This window comes from Blastomyces gilchristii, assembly GCF_000003855.2.
Source record: "Blastomyces gilchristii SLH14081 genomic scaffold supercont1.3, whole genome shotgun sequence".
Taxonomy (NCBI): domain Eukaryota; kingdom Fungi; phylum Ascomycota; class Eurotiomycetes; order Onygenales; family Ajellomycetaceae; genus Blastomyces; species Blastomyces gilchristii.
Genome location: NW_003101680.1, coordinates 3,424,651 through 3,431,804, shown reverse-complemented (window position 1 = coordinate 3,431,804; position 7,154 = coordinate 3,424,651). Strand labels below are relative to the sequence as shown.

Sequence of the window (7,154 nt, the reverse complement as noted above, 5' to 3'; positions counted from 1 at the left end):
GACTGATAATGATAATATCAAATCACAGGTCTCTGATCATTTTTAATATACTATTTTCACTGATATGATCAAGTCAATGATGTCACTCATCTATCAGAAGCTGTTTCAGAAGGACTGCAGATAATTGAGATGAAGATAAGATAACAAAGAAATCAGTATCTGAATTCTTAGAGTTGATTAACTGTTCAACCTCCTCGCGGCTGAAAGGCCTCAAAGACCCTGCATTTGAATTGTAATCTGTTGAGATTGCCTTTGGTTTCGGAACGGCCACATATGTCACTGCTTCATACATTGGGTCGTTCATTACCCCATGAAATGTCGGTGGGCTTAGACTGACCGTGTGACCGTGTCTGGGACCAGGACCAGATTTTTTGATAGTTCCATTACCAATTCGACTGATCCCATTACACGGTTTTAACATTAGATAGTAGTCCCATACTGTCCCAGTGAGACTTACTGTCTACTCTTGTCACATTTTCCAAATAGGATCATGATTTCCACTTCTCAATTTAAATTATTTTTATTGCTTTAAATGACTTTAAATCTCATTTGAGTGTTATCAAAAAGCGTTACTTTTTAAAAAATTAAAAATAGTCTAAAAAAAACCTTAAAATGTCTAAAAATAGTAACTTTATGCCAAGAATGGGACTAAATGGGACCAAATGAGACCACTTTCTCATTTTTTTCAAGTCATGGTTTCATTTTAAGATCTGATATATAGTCACTTTACATGTTTTTTTGATAGCCAGTCCCAGCGGGATTCACGCCAAGAAATGTATGGGACCAGACCAAATGGGACCAAATGTGAAATTCATGGTCCCGGCGGCCAGTCTAGGTGAGCTGTCGGATAGGATGTAAATATTATTGTGGGACAGATTGGCGTAGAAGATATCACTGTTGATAGGTGACAGAATGATTATTGACATTCTGTGATCAATCTGTAGAGAATCTCTGTTGACGGAGTTTTTCCAGTTGTAGTTCGAGTTCTAGGACTCTTCACTTCTCCTTGTTCATCTCAAGTATCATCTTGAGATGCTTCATCTGTTGATCTGATATTGTCTCGCCTGAATGATAGACACCTGAGTGTTCAATATTCTCATCAAGAGAACCAGCTTCATCAAGCTGTCAAGTAGATTGAGAGGCCAGCCTGACCATGTCAGAAGCTGTATTCAAACCAGCTTCGAATTGATAGGGTGTTTCAGGGCATTTATCAATGAAGCTTTCAAAAGCTTCAGAAGAATGTTCACTGACAGAGTGTGAGTGTGAAGAATCATCATCATCAACTGCAACTGATTCAGTGAAAAGGACATGAGATTGTGAATGTGTATGTGAGCGGGATCATGTTGAATCCGTCATCTTGATATTTGTTTATTGAATCCTTGCTAATATTGTTCTCTTTTCTTACTTTTTTGCAAATGTGGTGTGTTTTCTGCAAGCCTCTTTTTTAAGTGAGCAGTAGTATTATTGATTATCAAGATCTCAAACACATCAATACTGATAGAATAAGATGATTTTAACTCCTGATGAGTGTATTGAATAAAGCAGTAGTTCAAATAATGATTATATTGACAAGGAATCCCGAATTGGCAGTGATTTTGCACAAAATGAATCTCATAACCTGTGAAAGGTGTAAAGCTTGTGTGATTGAAAGGTTGCTAGCTTGTGAAAAGTTATATGACGGAAGGATTAGTAAGCCAGATCACGTGACCTGACACTATTTTCATAATATCAGAGACTGAGTGTTATTAAAAAGTATTACTTTCATATAATATATATGTACTTACTTCAGTGATTTACTCTCTATGTATATAAGTAAGAATTGCAGCTTTCTCATACTGCACAGCTCTCATTGAGATGCTGACACTAATATGCAACTCATATAGCTTCTTAATTCAGTATATACTATATATATACAGCTCTGTATACTGAGACTGTATTAATTATTATAATCTGATATAATACTCACTTTTCTCATATCATGTTCATTTGAGAGAGAGAGAGAAATATGACTGCTGTTTTATTAAGAGAGAGCAGATAATTAATTATTATAGAAGATAATTTAATTTCTACTACATTTATTAAAAATTTAATTAGTCTATACTTTTCAATTTAAGAATTTCTGAGAGTGTTTTAATAGTTTTCATATCAGCTTGAAATTAGTGATGATTTGAAGAAGAGAAAAGAGAGAAGAAAGAAATAAGAACAACTTATCTTTATAATATGAAAATAGAGAATTACTGCAATTATTCACTCTAGTAATAAAGATCTGTTTTCTGCATGTATCTCTAATACAGATTATATAATAACTGTATATAAAGAATATCAACAGTGTATATATTAAATGAAGATAATATTACTATATAATACTGTAGCTGTTTCAGTACATCTCTGAAAGCTATTGATATTTTCTTTGAGTCTCTTTATATTTAATAAGTTAGTAATACATTTTAATGCACTCTCTCTTTCATTATTATTATTATTATTATTATTATTATCATTACTATTATTATTATCACTATTATTATTATTATTATTATATCATTTCTGATTATCTCTTCTGTCTTTATCTCTTTTTAATACTTACTGAAATTAATCATGTCATCTCTCTTTAAATATTCTGCGGTTCTGTGAATCATCAAGACACGTGAGTACTGTCACAGATTAAAGAAAGAGAAGAAGAAGATATTCAAGTGAGAAGAGACAGATTGTAAGATATATTATAATGTCTTAAAGATGTGATTTGAAAGAATGTACGATCATCGGATAATAACACGGCCGCTTCCGAACTTGCTTATGAATGTAAAGAGGCCATAGCGGCCATCAATTAATTTAGTGTACAGTATATAAGAAGCTAGTGTACGCCTGTAATTATATGCTGACTTAAGCAACCTTTGAATCATATCTGATAGCATGTTTAAAAACTGGTAAGAAGCACAGACTTCTTCAGAGTGTGATAATTCTATCTATGAAGTGATTCATAATTATCATATCAGTGTGATTCTAAAATGTCTTAAAAGATAGTGTATAAAGAGTGATGAGTGAAAGAATATCTGATTAATACTGCTCTGCTTATTGAAGGAAAACTCTACACTCAGATGAATGTCACATATGTGAATAGATAAGATATGAGAAAAGAAATGAGAGCAGTGAATCAGATTCAAAGAAGATTACTCTTTACTCAGAAGAATAAAAGAGAGATGATTATCACTGAAGTTGTATGATAATAATAGAAATCATACAGTGATATAATAATATAGAGATATAACAATGAATATTATACAATTAATAAGAAATCACTGAAATGAATATCTTTTCTAGTTAATACAAACAAGACTCTTTTCTGCTATCTAAATCAGAAGATATACAGAACCTCTCAGAGAGTTCACTTAAAGCAGTAAGAAAAGCAGTTAAGATTATTAAACTGAAATTAAAGCTTCATACATGTACAAGAATTCTAAACAAAATCAAGATCTTATATTATTATTATTATTCTTCAATTATAGATGTATGCAGTCAGAGACTATGACATCTACCTGAGAACTTTTAGTTCTCAGGGTTTTTTCTATGTCTGTAAAGTTAACTATTATACATTCATCAATTTCAGATATGCAAAATCAGAAAATTCCAGCTCAGAATACAAAAACTGTTTACAAATTGCAGTGTTTTAACATCTTTTGATACTTTGAAACCATTTGACAATATCATGACAAAGGAAAAGAGAAAAAGAACAGAGTCTCAAAGATAGACACATTAAATAGATAGATAGAAAGAAATTGAAAGAAAAAGATAAAGAAAAAGATAAAGTAAAGAGAGACTATAATAAAACAAATTATTAAAAGAGAGTGTATAGCTGTTTTAACAGACTATATCTGATTGATTTCCTTCTCTTCATATTCAGATAATTCTGAATTTAATCATTTTCTTATAGCTGCTTGAGTTTCTGATAGAAAGTCTATTAAGTATTTAATTCCTGTCTCAGTTGAGAATAAGAATCTCATATTTAATTGATTTAGATCATACTTCTCTTTCAATCTGGCTCTGAGACTATTGTATAATGCACAGTGTATTACAATATACTCAGAATTCTCATTTGCATTGCAGAATGAGCATTCTATTGAGTCAAATCTATCATTAAATCTTTGTATATAAGATTTGAAATAGCCATGTTCTAGTTTCAGCTGTATTATAGATGAGAATATTTTCTTTTTACATTTAATTGAACAAGATTTCCACTTGGGTTTTGTTTCAAATCTTGAATAATGTATACTCTTCTTTTGTTTCTGCCAGCTTTCATTTCACTTGTCTAAACAAGATTCTTTTATTTTTCTCTTTATAAAAGACCAGAACACAATTTTTTGAATAGATCTGCTTAATTCTGCACCCTTTTTTACAGCTGAATCAGCCAATTCATTACCATGAATATTCATATAAGCAGGAACTCAGTGCAGATGAATTATCAGCTTTAATATTCTTCTCTTTTGAATTTTCAAAACAGAGTTTAAGATCAGTTCAAGATTTATTTGATCATTATAAATCTGACTATTTCTAAGTCTTTTTAAAGCAGCTTGACTATCAGAGAATATTCATGTCTCTTTCAAACAATTTTCTCTTTTATGAGATTTTATTTCAATGAGTTTGAAAGCTTTCACTATTACAAATAGTTCAGCATCAAAGACTTCACATTCAGAGCCTAGATTTCAGAAATCTGAGATAAAATTAATATTATCTTCAGTATAAGCAATGCCTGTGCCTAATCTATTCAAGTTCTCATTTTTTGAGTCATCTGAATAAATCAGAATAGAGTCTTTTATATTAATTATAGAAATTCTCTTTAAATACTGTTCATATTCTTTCTCTTTTAATAGTTCACTTATTTATAAGTCTATAAGAGATTCAAGCTTTTCTCTTCAGAGAGATAACTTCTCATGATCAACTTTTTCAACATTTAAAGAAGAAAATTAATTTTTAATCAGAGAGCATAGTCTGTACAGTTGAGAAGGTATTTTCTTTGAAGAATTATTTTTATTTCAATCAAGAAATCTATTCTAATTCAGTTTATTTTCAGAGTTAATTGATGAAAATGAAGAAGAGACTCTTTCTCTGATTATATGATTTAAGCTCATCTTTATAACTCTCAGAGTATAGTTCATACAGGCCTTTTCAAATCTAATAGTAGAGGAAGAAATTGAAGCTTCAATTTTCATTGCTTTAATAGAAGATAATTTGAATGCTCTCAGAATTCTTCTCAAGACTCTGTTTTACAGACTTTGAAAGAGTTCAGTGAAATTCTCTTGATTATTTCATCAAACTTAAACTTCATAATCAGCTACTGATGTAATACAGGCTATATATAACTGTCTCATAGCCTGGAAGAATAGACCTCTCTCTGTATTTAATAGTCTGATTATGTTGTTCAATAGTCTTTCTGCCTTGACAGTTCTTTGTTGAATGTGATATTTAAAATTCAACTTGGAGTTTAATCATACTTCTAATCATTTGACATTTACACTGGGTTTAATCTCTCTATTTAAAAGAGTTAGCGATAGTTCTTTCTCATTGAATCTAGGAAAGAAATGAATTAACTCAGCTATGGGCGCTAGCCACCCGCAGGATGCACCTTAAGCTAATTACATTTAACCCCCTATAATTAACCGACCACCGCGTCCGTCCTCTCAGGCCAGCCACTAATTTCCAGGGGTGTTAGTTAGTGGCTGCCACCGCCCACTTGGTGGTGTACACACCAAGCTTCCGGTTGCTGATCTCGGCCTCATTAGATGCTCATAGGCCTATCAATCAGCCGTCGTGGCCTCACCCTGTGTTAGGGACTAATCATAGGCTTGATGACTGCAGTCCTCCCTGCCAGTATTAGGGGTTGGCAGTGAGCTTGCAGGCACTAGCCTATCAGGGTGCCCTGTCTAGGGCCTAGATGTGTGTCTAGGCCTGCTAGTCAGGTGGTTTTCAAAATCATTCTCTGTATTTGAGGGGGAGCTAGGCTCTGATGACAGCCCTAGTTAGGGACTTGCTTAAGTAGTGTATAATCACTACATTAGGCTTGACTCTATATCGTTAGAACCTTGACGGGTGCACAGTAGGATAGTGGGACATTGGCACCCCATGCCGGTCCTGGTGGGTGTTCACAGGATCTCGCTTAACTAGTGGCTTGGCTTGCAGTAGAGAGTTCTACCCCGCACCAAGCCTTACTAATTAGGCTCAGCCCCTATTACATGGGGGCTTTCATGGGTAAGAAGTGGCAGGTGCCAGCGGTGGGATTTGAACCCACACACCCCTAATGTGTGCGGCCTTGGTTACCAGTCTTACCAACTGGGCCACGCTGGCAAGATCTTATATATACAGTGACAGACTGAGATGAAAGCTAAATAACAATTGACATTCACTGCAGATTAAGCATTCACTATGAAAAGCTTCACTGATACAATTATCATTATTAATAAGAATAGAGAAAACCAGGTTATAAGTCTACAGTGAGAAATTGAATATTTATACAGATAGATAATCATATTAAATCTGAAGATCTTATCACAATTATTCACAATCTCTTCAGAAGTGTATATATTATCTAAGATCACTGTATAAAATAAGAATCTGAATATGAAATATATCAAGTTAAGAGATCTGTCAGAACTATTAAGCTTTAATAGTAACTGAAAAAATAATGCTATAATCAGCTGACTAAGTCAGATGTGATTATATTATTAGATTAAATGTGAACTTACAGACAGATAGTTAACAGAATTTCAACAAGTCTTAAGATCTGCTATGTTTCTACATGAAAAAGTAAAGTTATTATAAATGACTGATGAAAAGATGAATCTTACAGACTCAGAATAATATTCATTTTTATAAATATGAAATGAGTTTTTCAAATAAATCTTGCATAACTTTGAGAAAGTGAATATATAAGATAAGTGTAATAAACACTTCACTAAGTGTAGACAAGTGAGCAATCTTATATTATACTTTATATACTTCAGTTCACACTATCTTGCATTGAATAAAGAGCTTTTAATATCTTTTCATTTACAGATCTTCATTCATAATCTTACACCTGAGTTGAGAGTGAAATGAAAATGCTTAATCTTATAATCAGACACAGTGAAAGAAGCATACATATTCTTATTATACAGAAATAAGTA

At 32.5% G+C, this 7,154-nt stretch overlaps 1 pseudogene across 1 annotated transcript; it reads right to left on the bottom strand.

Moving 5' to 3' along the window:
• Window positions 1–6,255: 6,255 nt before the first annotated feature.
• Window positions 6,256–6,336, bottom strand: BDBG_16549 (annotated as a pseudogene). The gene has a single exon. The product of its transcript is annotated as a tRNA-OTHER (tRNA).
• Window positions 6,337–7,154: the final 818 nt, after the last annotated feature.